The sequence below is a fragment of the Electrophorus electricus genome, chromosome 4 (genome assembly GCF_013358815.1).
Source record: "Electrophorus electricus isolate fEleEle1 chromosome 4, fEleEle1.pri, whole genome shotgun sequence".
Taxonomy (NCBI): Eukaryota; Metazoa; Chordata; class Actinopteri; order Gymnotiformes; family Gymnotidae; genus Electrophorus; species Electrophorus electricus.
This window is the reverse complement of record NC_049538.1, coordinates 3,532,620-3,546,028: the sequence shown is the minus strand read 5'-3', so window position 1 is coordinate 3,546,028 and position 13,409 is coordinate 3,532,620. Positions and strand designations below refer to the sequence as shown.

Here is a 13,409-nt window from a genome sequence, read left to right as displayed (position 1 = left end):
AAGCACAGGTTGTTAGGATGTTAGAGGAGCCTGAGCCACTCGGCGAACCGCGGCTTAGCGTTCCCAACCCATCGTCGCCTCAGGAGCACGCGAATTCAGTTAGAACCAAACACCAACACCGCAAGTCCTGACACGACTGAGCAAGTGGCTGTTTCTTTCCCATGCTCGACAGCGACCTTCCATAAGGTGACTCGACGGGTTTTACCGGGACCGGGGCCTTACAAAAGCACGGCAAATGCCAGTCGTACCAAATGTAAGATACAGGCCTCTGCAACCCCAGTAGAACTGACATCAACTTCTAGTAAATCTCCGAAAACATCAAGTTAAAATAAAAAGTCTAATTGATGCAATTTTGCCATTAAACTTTTGCTCTCTCTTTCTTTTAGGTCAGTACAAAAGAGGATAAACTGAACACTCGCTCAGAGTTGCAGGCTGATCACGTGACTGGTCGGCATCGGAGTGGGCGGTGCCAAGCGCCTGGGAAAGCAGGATAGGTGACAACAGCACGTGACAGTTTTAGTATGAGCCCGGAGGCCTGGAGTGCTCTGTGTGTGTGTGTGTGTGTGTGTGTGTGTGTGTGTGTGTGGAGAGTGAGAACGCTGTGGGGCGTAGCAGAAGTAGCTGGAGCTTGACTGAGCTAGGTGGGGTTTGAATAGTAGATGTTCTGCATTATCATGTTTGTTTGAGTGCATGTGTGTGAATAAATCTTATCCAAACAGAAAACACACACACACACAGAGAGAGCAAAGACCTCATGATTTTTCTTCTCATGATCTCTCTACTAAGATGCACAAACACAGATGTACTCTCTCGGTCACACATTCTAACACTCTCTCTCTCTCACACACACACACACACACACACACACACGGTCTCGAATCCCTGACACCACAGCTGACTCCGATCAGCTCTCCCCTCCCCCACTTCCTGCAGTGTAACATGGTGTACCCTCTAAAATTAATCCTGGTCTTCTTGCCCCCTCCAACGACTCCGGCCCCGCCTCCCAATAAAATCTGTTTATTCAAACTTCCAAACTTTCATTCCTAGCATACTTGCGTTGCGCCTTATCGGAGAAAAGAGGGAGCGAGGGAATTCTGGCAGATTCCCTCCTCTTCATCGGCGCTCCTCCCCCTCCTCATTCCTCTATCGCTGTCCTTTACGTCTCCGGGTTAGGTGTGTCCAAAGTGGGGGATTTGATCCTCACCATAAATCAGTTTGGCCTCCTACGGGGGGACTGACTCTGTGATCTTCAGTGGTGTGGAATGCTGTGAGAGTGTGTGGAGTGTGAGAGAGCGTGAAGGAGAGTGAGATTGTGTGGGCAGCCTGTATTCGAGACCCGCATGACTGGCGCTTCACGCACTCCTCATCGGGGACCTGGGGAGGTGTCACAAAGCAAAAAGGTCTTGACGAGGTAGACGGGAAGACGTGCACAGCTGGAAAAACGCGTGCAAGACTGAATGCAGAGGACTAACTCTTAAGGCAATGCTTTAATGCAGAACTGAGCTGGCGAGGACCAAATGTGCACACACACACACACACACACACACACACACACACACACACACACACACACACACACACAGCATTCCGCTTGCTCTCCAGTTCAGGCCGAGATGAGCCCGAACTATTGCTCTTTCTGTCTGAACCAGTGCGCTAGCTGGGTCCGGCTCAGCTCGCTGGGCCCGTGCAACCTTCCATAGGAGGGCCGAAGCTGGCGATTCACGCCGCCCCGTGCTGAGAACAAGTTTGGTCTGCGGAGTCTCCGAAAGGCCGGCTGCACATCCGCTCACGTTTTTTTTTTTGTTTGTTTGTTTGTTTTGTTCGTTTGTTTTTAAAATCAGCCACAGCAATCAGTTGGGCGTGGCGCTTTGGAAATAAACCGTGCACAAACTGGACTGCAAACAGCCGTGCAGAGAGCAGTGCCTGGAACAGCCTGCAGTTTCCTCCAGCTGCTGGAGGCAGGGGCAGTGGTCACCGGGGGGGCAGTTCGTCTAGCAGGAAGGGTACTGCCAGCTCTCGGGAACCTCAGGGTTCACGACTACAGGAAGGGAGAGGAGGAGGCAGCTGCAGACAGAGTTACGCGAGGGGCCGACGAGGGGCCCCGGCATCACGACGCCACGGTTAATGCTCGCGGACGGGCGGTGAAGCAGCAGGGTAAACGTGGGTTGGGGGGGGGGGGTCCTAATGAGGTTCGTTTCTTTTGTTCTAATGAGGTCAATTGCGTTTTTTATGGCTGGAGTGGAGGCTGGCGCCTGACCCGATTTAAATAATTAAATATGCGTCTTTATAATGAGCTCTGCCCGTTAATGACACAGGAATCTAATTTTTAAATATTCGGGGCTTTTAAGGAAAAAAGAGAGAGAGAGGAAAGAGACTGTTTTAACTGTGTCAAGACTGTGTCCTCTCTGCATATAGTCACGTTAGCAGGCTCCTGGGAAGCTAATTTTAGTTGCCCATTTCCCCACCATTTCACACACGAGCTAAAGCGACCAGAAAACGCAGGAGGAGTGCCGTCCTCGATTAGCCAGGAGAAGGACCAGAGTCCCACTGCCCCCTGGCATCACACACAACTACACCCACCCCTCACCAGACCCATCACATCCATCACTCTCAATCGGCCACAAACCCGTTTTGTCAGTCCTCAGATTAAAACAATGCGAAGGAATTTGGCGCAGAGAGGTTAAAGGGGGTCACTCGTTCGATGGAATGAGCCAACCGGATCAACCGTGGACGCACAAAGGACCTTCACACGGCTCTTTTGAGAGCTTAAACGTCAAGGTTGGACTCGTTTAGCCGCCCGCAAACAGAACACAATGCACACAAACAGGCGGCGGCATCCGCCAGCGAGGGCCAATCAGCTGCGTCACACAGCTACGCACCGGCCCACATTAACGCACTACAGATAACAGCCGGTAGTTTTACTGCAGGAGAACCACAAGCAGGACTCCATTTGGAGGTCTGCCCGCTTATCTTATCGTCTTTAAAGTGTATTCTGAACAGTCTGCCATCTCTCCTACCACCTCAACGCCCCGCTGGATCTTACGCCTACCCGCCCCGGGGTGTGGCACGCAGTCGTGGATGAGGTCATCGGAGGGGGCGCGGGTTTCCCGCTGGAGAGAGGCGGGAGGAGAGGGAGAGGCGGATCAAGGGAGTGAGAAAGTGGAGAAAGAAGGAGAGCGAGGAAAAGGAAATGAGGAGCAGGGAAAACTATTTTGCCATTTCAGGGACTTTGCTGGACTTGGGCAGAAGGAATGCGCCGTTTTCCTGAGAGAGATCAAGACTAAGCTTTAAAAACCCCTTTCACACCAAAGGCCCCAAAGGCGCAAAGAGCACCAGAACCAGCCTAGAGGGCTGTAAATCAACTTCACTACATGCCTGGCACACATTAGCGCAGACGTCTACTGCAGCCTGCCCCGTCATGCCAATCACCAACGTTTTCAGCAGGGGTCAGCGGGAAAGCAGATCAGAGCAGAGGTCATGGGTAAGGGGGCAAGCTCCCCTCACTACCCACGGACCCAGCGACGAGGGCTTGCCCGTGGGCTTAGCATCGAGCCCGTGCAAGACTGCTGGAAATCGCACCGCTACCTCCGGCTTGTAACGTCTGGGAAAGACGAGAGGCAAGTGAACGTTGGTTCATCACTGCGGGAATGTTTAGACATGTCAGTTGCTTCGCCTGGTTCGAACGCATCGTTAGCACGCAACCACTCTGCCTGTGCAATTACATAGACGCACGCAGGCCGCACGAGGAACACGAGGGGTGCAGGGGCACCCTCAGCCTTCCTGACGAAGCCCAAGCACAGGCAGCGTGAGCAAAGTTCAGCACAGATGACGTGTAAAAGCTTATCTGTTCAGGACCTTAAGGCAGCGGTTTACCAAAACATGCCAGCGTGATCGGCTCAAGAACAAACATGGCAGAGCGATGCCAGTCTTACGGCCCTGATCTCCAGTCTGTGTCCCTGCGGACGGACATGAAGTGACAAAATTGCACATTCCAGACCTCTAAATGATTTCAAAGTGCAGCTCAGAGTGGTTCGGTCGCCCAGTGCAAGTGAAAAACAAACAAACAAACAAACAAACTCCCTGCCCCAGAAGGCAGTAAAGTGCAAGTCAAAACACACACACAATCAGAATTTAAATCACCTGCATGGCCTGAAGATCATAACAGCCTAAAGGGTAAAACACCTTTCCCAGAATGCAGCTACCCGTGATCCGCTCTCATACCCAGACGTGGGAAGGCCAGGCAGAACAAAGGCATCGTATGCCACCAGGACGTTCTGTTTTTCTGAGGTTTGGCTAAATAATTGGATGCAATTGGAGGCCACGTTTGAAAAGCGCACGTGAGGACTGTTTAAAAGGACAACAAAGTGCTTAAGATGGAGCAGGAGGAAAAATTAAAGTTATTCAAAATGTCATATTGGCATAAGGCACAAATAGTCAGTCAGATATGTTTCTGTAAAATACTCACATTACTGAATAGTTTTAATTCAAGACTACAACACCTGTTCGTTTACAGACCTATTTAAAAAGTTTTTAATGAAAGCATAAAGCATACTGAAAATCTGTTACATACTTTTACTCTTCATTTCTCTGTGTGACTCTCTCTCTCTCTCTCTCTCTCTCTCTCTCACACACACACTCACAGGAAGTCTTCAAAGGAGTTTCCCTACACTAATCAGTCAAGGTTCTAACAGGAAGTAAGATCACCATGGCAGAACAGTACAAGGTGTGTGCTCAAGACTCAAAAAACTGCAGTATATAGCCCTTGGCTTGGGCCAAGTTCAGTCCTCTCTTTACAGAACCCCCAGAACTTCCTCCAGAACTTCCTCCAAGGCGATGAAATTCAAACAATGCTCAACGAATCTAACGCTTCACAGAATCACAGAGGCCCAGACTGGGTAAAAGGTACATCGACACCACTGAAATGAGTCAGCACCTCTCAGTCCCAACACACACACGCCTATGTCCGTACGAGACTGCTGTCCAGGAGCGCAGAGTTGTCCAGGAGCACGCCCGCCTCAGGATGTCCAGGGTTGGATGCCCGTGTCAGGGTGTACAGGGCTGGATCGCAGCTCTTGACACAGGTCTGTTTGTTTAGAGATTAGCCAATCCGCTCCCTGGCTTCCTACTATTGTTGTCATTCACCACTATGCCACAGGTGCAGTCTGGGAAGGGAGGGGCTAAACGGGGAAGGGATACAACCCCAAAAAAGGGAAAAAAAATGCTCCAGTATGAAGAATAGACAGAAAACAGAGCGGAAGGAAGGAAGGAAGGAACTGGGCCTACACACACACAGCTGAGGTTCAAGCAGCACATGCGTGTCTGCTTCATGTCTTATGAATCTGACACCATCATATCTTTGCCCCTTCGTCATCTGAGGAGACGAAAACGAGAAGTCACATGACTGACGCCATCACACAGACACACGCGCGCTCTCTCGGGACACCTGGCTGCATGATGACAAACAGGGTCCCTGTGTGGGACACAGACCTCGACGTCTCAGGTGAGACCAACACCTTGAGACCAGTCTGCATCATCATCTCCAGATACTAGCATCATCACGTGACCCCAGCTGATCTACAGCACGGTGGAGAGGTCGCTTGATATATTGTTTGACAATCATCACTTCGAAACCAACCAAACTTTCACGTTAGTAATGCCTTTGTAATATATCTCACAGCAGGAGTCACCATCAGATATGTGGCAGTCCAATCCCAGTAGGTGCTGGCCACGTCCTGCAGGCCCGACTGTCCTGAGCGCTGGCGAACAGGACCGCCCTAAAGCCGAGACTCGCTCAACTCACTGGCACAACTGCTGACTGGCCTGAAATCAGCTCCTCACGCCCTTCTCCACAGCGCGTGAACGGCAGCCATGAAACTCTGGGGGGTTTTAATTAGGCCTGCGCACCCACCGTGGGAGGGAGAGAGAGAGAGACGAATCTACTCCGTTTTAAGCAGCCCACCACACTCTCCCCTGCAGGGCCGAACTGCGGCGAGACGTCTTCACCTCCTCCACACTCAACAGATCTCACTGTTCAGAACATCTCTCTCTCTCAGCGCCGACAGAGTTGGATGAACCACAGCCTCCCTCCCAACAGTTTCCACCACATCTGAATGGGCGGGGGGTGAATTAATCAGATAGAAGATGGGGGGGGGGGGGGGGCGCAGAAGGTGAAGTCAAAACAATGCAGAAGGGGAACAAGGCATGCTTTGAGTGGGTCACAACGCCCCAGGACAGATGTGTGTGTGTGTCTGTCTCTCTCTTTCACACACACACACACACACACACACACTCGCGCATGCAGTGCCACCTCAGCAAAGATACCTACAACTATCCCCCCCCCCGACAGAAATAAAGACGATTAAACATGTACTGGATAACAAAAACCATGGTTATCATAGATTTAAGTGTTAACATGCTGCACATATATTTTTTTACGGAACATATGTAAACCACTTCTCCTAAGGAGCCCAGTTTCCATTTCTGACCTGCATTATTGGCCATCAAGACAAGAGGCCAAAGCCGGAAGGCAGGAATGTACCCTTCAACATCTGGATGTATAAAACAGACCCTGCTGGTATGTGTGTGGTCACCTAGGCCAGGGTTGTTGTACTTTGTTACCCAGGAAATCACCACTGCCTAATGTTCTGTGAATAACTTCATGTGTGTATTACACTCTGACCACATTTCATCATGTAATGCGATACCACTGACTGCAGCCTTCCATGTTTGTCATCACACAACAATGTGAGAAAAACCTCTCTGTGCCTGGTCTTTCATATTTCAAATCTCAGTTGAAAACATTCGGTGTTCTTCTCCCTCTCTCCCTTGTCTTTTGTAAAGAGACCTTGGGCGTCAGAACGGCGCTTCATAAATAAAACATGATGGCGATGATAAAAGCTCTTTGTGCGTCTTTGCAGGTGAAGCGCAAATGTCACACTTTGGAAATGTAATGATCCCTATGAGATGAAACCCTCCTCTTTTAGTAGCTAGCAATGACTGGAAATGACCGATTTAACACCACATGTCTGCATATGTAAGGATGGAAGGAAGGAATGCATATGTGACTGCTAGAATGCAGAATAAGAAGCTTTTTGATCCCGAGGGAAATTGCAGAATGTAGAAACTACATTCTACATGTGACGTGCACCTTTAAAAAAAAAAAAAAATGCTCATGTGTTTCCTCCGCCTCCCATTACACACCACACTTATAGCTAGGCATTACTCAGCACCAGCTCGGGTTCAGAGCACATTAATGTGATTCAAAGGACAGTGACAAATCCATGCATCATAAGACGAAGTGCAGGACAGCGTGGTGTCCTCGTGGTCAAATGCTCCAGAATCAGGGCGTGCGCTCATTCTCGAGAACTTTGCCATTCCCGAGGTTTCCTCCCTATGCCCTGCAGCAGTTTTATTGCCACGAAGAGCCGGACTTCGCAGTAAGCCCACATTTTACAGCACGGTTCCTGTTAGCAGAATTGTGGGCACGTCTGGAATTTGACAAGTCCCCAATAGTCAAAATCTGGACGTACGTAACGTCGATAACTTTCAAATCATACTATTATTTGATTATGATAGCAACTCAAAACAACCTGGCGCTCATGTTGAAGCCAACGCGGAGGTGTCGCAAACTGGCCTATGTGAGGATGAGCGGGAACACGACATTGCAATCCAGCGAAGTATAAAACAAATGAGCGACATGCGTCATTCAGATGGAAAACAGGAAACGGGCGGTGACGTCAGCGTGCGCAAAACTATCGCCCGAGCGCAGTTAAAGCGGCTGTTCAAGGGGCAGGAAGGCGCAGAATTCTGCGTTAGTTAAGTTTCGAGGTAAACTAACGTGTTCGGTGACGGGTTGTAAACCCGCGTGAAGAAATCCCAGCACCGCGAAAGTCTGCATTTCTGTCTCAGTCCCTCCATTTTAGCAGCTCACTCATGCGTGCACTTCCTGCGCGTTTTCGTGCAGGTCCATCTGGCAACACCGTTGCGCTTGCTGCTGCGTCGGCTTTGCACGGTTAAACGGAGCGCAGACCCCGTTCAGATAAAGTCAGGGCATGAAGGAATTACGCGCGGTGTGAAAGTTTGCCGAAACTCCAGCCAATTCAGCGCCATCAGCGCGCGCGTCTCCTCCCATGAGGTGGCAAAGTTGCACTTCGTCCTTCCTGGTTCGGTGCACTTGCTCGCGAGCAGCTACCGAGACGGGCCGATGAAAACCAAAACCAGCGAGAAGCAAAAAACCAACCAAACAACAACAAACACATACCTGCTTTTCAGACGCCTTCACGGTGGCTACAAAAATCGGAGAAGCAGTCGGTATCCGGTGCGCTGCAGCGTCGCAAACTTCCTTTGAGTCCACTGCAAGCTCGCGACGGGCTCTGTTCACACCAGCGAGCGCGCGTTCCCTTCGTCTCTCTCGCGTGCTCACACTCGCGCTTACTCTTTTTTTTTTCTTGCCTCTCGCTCTCGCTCTCGCTTCTCTCGCTCTTCCACTTGCTGGTTGAACTGGCCTCGCTGAGTGTCTCGGGGTGTGGTCCAGAGACGGGGAGGCCCCGCCCACTTCCACTCTCACAGCCAATCACGGCAGCAGATGGGCGTGCTCAAATGGAAAAGTCAGTAGCAAAAGGCGAAAAAAAAAAAACCAACCCAATGAACTTCAGATCTTGGGAGGGGGGAACCGAGGCAGTCCCTAGGTAATGTTTAACGAGTAAGGTATGTGCCCGCTAAGGATTTTTGTGACCATATAAGTAGCCGGCTGTGCAGGATCCGCTGACATCACACCGCTCGACCCTTTGTGGCACTTTTAGAGCCCTGCTCTTGTTTGTTAGCTCAACAAACACGGAGGCATACCAGGTATTACGAGTTCAGCTAGATCGTTCACTAGACTATCAATAAACTTAAGTCGTATGTTAGCTGCGTTTACTGATGGCTGAGATCACGGCGTTTGATTCTTGAGAAAAGTGCTTCGTCTGTCTTTCTTTAACATCTTTCCCCCGTGGGAGAGTTGGAGAGTAGCGTGTTGTATGTAGCAGTTCAGGGATGAATGAAGATTTTGCTCCTTTTGTCTGTCCTCCTTATCCTCTCTCATATTGTAGTGTTCCTCTGTGTAGCAACATTCCACATACCCAAGTTCATATTCATCCAGAGATGACAAACAAACTAATGACAAATCTCTGGGGAAACAACAGAAATGTGCAGGGAATGCAGATGGAAGAGTCTGGGGGCCCCCCAGGACCCCCTGAACTTAGGAATCACAGCAGGAAAAGTGTGTGTGTCTGTCTGACGCCAACCATTCACAAACATCCTGAGTCCTATACAGGCCATGACCCCCCCCCCCACAATATCCACACCATGAATCCGCCCAAGCACTGTCTGCCGGCCTAACTCTGCCCGGTTCCACCCAGCGGCAGGCTACGGTTACAGAGACCTTCGGGAAAACGAAAGCGCACACCGAGGGTACCGAGAGGACTGTCTCCTGACACTGGCTAACTCCACATAACGTGGACGAACATTTAACATTTAAAAGCGAGTGTGAGGTAATCTCAGCATCAGTAGGGCTGCGGTCTCACTGTTGACACTTTTCCCTGACACGGCTGCGTATTTGCAAACTATGACGAGTCCTTTCGACCTCAAATAAATACGGTCAGCTGTAACACTGAAAGAAATTGCGGTGTTAACTTTTAAATGAGTTTTTATTCAGCTATTTTTAAGATGATACATTTTTGTAAGCTCGTCTGACTTATTATAAATATGAATATTCCTGTGAGTATTAAAATATAGGTAATTACATAGTTGGATGTAGTGTTTGCTAGCCTGTTGTTATATGGTTTATTGACATTTTAGACATTAAGGTGATAAATGATTCCCAGGACACATTTTTCTTATGTCACAGAAATCGGGGCATATTATGATGTTATTATGCCCAGCAGTCAGCAGGTGTGGAATGTGTCTTATGTACGGGAGCTGCTAGCAGCTGTGTATAATTTATGACCGTTAACTTAGGCAGTCGGACAGAAAAATCAATACATACTGATAACCAAGCAATGGAGATTATCAGATGGAGTTTCGCAGGGTCAAAGGTCATGATTTCTCTTTCACTCCATGAGCAATGGCAGATGGCCCGAGGAAAAAGAGAGGGCGGTTTTATAAGTCTCTAACCCTCTCTTGGAGAGTTTACTGGCTCCATGAGTGACAGAAGTCACTATGAAGACCAGAGAGAGAGAGAGAGAGAGCTGAGGCCGAGTTCAAGAATTTAAAGTTCAAAAGAAGGGAAAAAAGAGAGAAAGATTACCATATTAGGACACTCCTGACCCCAGTCCCTCCTCCTTAGCACTGTCTCTCTCTCACACACACACACTCACACACACACACACACACATGCACACGCACACAGACACACACACGCACACAGACACACACACATACACACACACTCACACAGACACACGCACACACACACACACGCATGCACATGCACACAGACACACACAGACACACACACACACACGCACACAGACACACACACACATGCACACAGCACACAGACACACACACATACACACACACTCACACACACGCACACAGACACAGGCACACACACACATACACACGCATGCACATGCACACAGACACACACACACACACAGACACACACACACACACACACACACAACACGCACACACACACACACAGTTGCAAGAGCAGCAGGGTGTGCCCCTAGTTCTGGGTGTAGCAGTATTATACCATGTGCATTAACACACAGTACTATTCACTTCCTTCAGGTCACCAGTGAGGGTAAGAACAAGCACATATGAAACATTCTTTGTAGCTCATGAATTGAAGTAAGGTATGTGTGAATGTGCATATGCGTGTCTGCCCTACAGTGATGAAAAAATATTATCTCATTGTCACCTTCACTTTCTGTGTGTCTCTCTCTAACCTTCTCCCACAAATACACACACACACACACACACACACAGGACTGTATTAACTTTAGTGTCTATCTATAACTGCAATAATTACCTCCCCACAAAGAATGCCAACTCACTTTGCGCAACTCACTTCAGCTTACTCATATGCTCTTTTGTCCTGATATACTGGGGATCTGTTTGAGTGTGAGTGTGTGTGTGTGTGTGTGTGTGTGTGTGTGTGTGTGTGAGTGGTGTGTGTGTTGTGTGTGTGTGTGTGTGTGTGTGTGTGTGTGAGTGTGTGTGTGTGTGTGTGAGTGTGTGTGAGTGTGTGTGTGAGTGTGTGTGTGTGTGTGAGTGTGCATGCGTGTGTGTGAGTGTGTGTGTGAGTGTGTGTGTGTGTGTGTGAGTGTGTGTGTGAGTGTGCATGCGTGTGTGTGCGTGTGTGAGTGTGTGTGTGTGAGTGTGTGTGTGTGTGTGTGTGTGTGTGTGTGTGTGTGAGTGTGTGTGAGTGCATGCATGTGTGTAACCTTAAATGGCATAAAATGTCACTCATCATTCCAAACAAACTGCCAAAGCAATGTTCTTAGGGAACAAATGGCTAAATGGCACCAGAGGGCCAATGTGTTCATCTCTCTCTCTCTCTCTCTCTCTCTCTCTCTCTCTCTCTCTCTCTCTCTCTCTCTCTCTCTCTCTCTCTCCCTCTCTCTCTCTCTCTCAATCTGTTTCACCCCTACCCTTGCAATCAGTGTACAGGAGCAATCCATGATAAAAACCCACCAACCAATTCGCAACAAACTAGCAGCGCCTATTAGAGGGGAGATAGCGTTTAGCTATTGTGTCCTGCTCTCTCCCAGTGCCCCATTAACTCCAAACTACACAAACCCTCTGCAAATGTACTGGTGAGCCGCCTTCCCACCCCTCAGTCGTCAGCCCTGGCATGTTTGCCTCCTGCAGTTTGACACACGAAAAGATCTGCCTGTTAAGAGAGAGAACAGCTTTCCCTGGCATTACATCAGCGGGTACGTGTCCAGTGTTTCCGTGGAGCAGAAGAGAGGGTGCCTAGCGGCAGGACCAGTGTGTGTGTGTGGATAGTAAACAGAGCTACAGCATATATTTACTATAAACAATAAACACATGGTGCGTCTCAGTGGCCCACAACAGCGATGCCCCCCCACGTTCACACAGTCGCACGCTGATTCGCGCAAGCCTGTTGTAATCTGGTACCATCTAGACTATGGATTGCAGATAGCAACTCACAAATAAATTAACAGCAAATATTTCGTAAAGTGCCAAAAAATGAGACTTTGAAATGAAAAGCGCGTTACAAAGGGAGGGACAGCGGGCTGAGGAATTCTATAGCTCATGCGCTCTCTCTCTCTCTCTCTCGCGCGCGCTCTCTCTGGCTCTTTTTGCCCTTATATGGTCATGGAGTGGTAGAGAGAGAGAGAGAGAGAGAAAGCGACAGAGCGAGCAAGAGCGGAGGTGTGGTCCTATTGTTCGAGGGCGGAAGAGGTGTAGAGTTACGCGGCTCACTCACTCGTTCACTACTCCTCCCTCCCTCCTCCACTCTTTCATGCCCCATCCCTTGCTCGTCTTTTTTTTTTTTTCACATGAAAAACTAGTATGGTGCCTTTGTGGACATGATTGAAAAAATGTGTGACAGGTACCTGCCTATAACAGAGGAGCCTGAATACAAAGAAAGGAAAGAGAACTAATATGAGTGAGAGAGAGAGAGTGAGAGAGAGAGAGAGAGAGAGAGAGAGAGAGAGAGAGAGAGAGAGAGAGAGAGACAGAAAAAAGAGAGCAAAACAGAGTGAGAGAGTGAATAAGAAGTAAAGATTTTGACAGACAGACCCAAAAAAATCTCTCTGGATAAACATAGAGAAACAGGAAGCAGATGTCTGAATGAAAATCTCAACCTTCTTGTATTTGATAATAAGTGGCAGAGAATTTGTAATGAAATGATTTTTCTGTCTCCACACAGATCTTCAGGATTAGAAATGCCTAGTTTGGCTCTGTTTAGCCTTTGCCAGCCTCCATGGTCCACTCAGCTTCAGCCAAAACCTTTCCTGCAACACTCTGGAGACCCACCCAAACACACTCACACAACATACAAGCTCTCAAAACTACACACTGCAGGGGGGCTCAAATCGGTCACACACCAACCCACACCACAAGGATACCACAAAAACCTGACACAAACACAACTCACCCACACTTACCCAAGAGCCAAAGCACACTCCTCAACACGCACAAAAAGTTTACTTCATATTACTGAGAGGTCACATGATCAGTAAAGCAAACACGAGCTCAATCCTCTGGTAGCCACACTTGCTCATCTATCACACATCAGGTGGTACACTTTGGATCACGGGCCATTCACATGTGAGGTAGTGCACTTTGGATCATGGGCCATTCACATGTGAGGTAGTGCACTTTGGATCATGGGCCATTCACACGTGAGGTACTGCACTTTGGATCATGGGCCATTCACATGTGAGGTA

The 13,409-nt window shown here is 48.9% G+C and overlaps 1 protein-coding gene across 2 annotated transcripts in view; it reads right to left on the bottom strand.

Annotated features, from left to right (window-relative positions):
- The window catches only part of LOC113584852 (myosin-9), a 30,711-nt gene extending 22,214 nt beyond the window's left edge, over window positions 1-8,497 (bottom strand). For both annotated transcript variants that reach the window (XM_027022036.2, XM_027022037.2), the window contains exon 1: window positions 8,261-8,497. The gene's annotated coding sequence lies outside the window, so the exon portion shown is untranslated. The remainder of the gene's footprint in view (window positions 1-8,260) is intronic.
- Window positions 8,498-13,409: the final 4,912 nt, after the last annotated feature.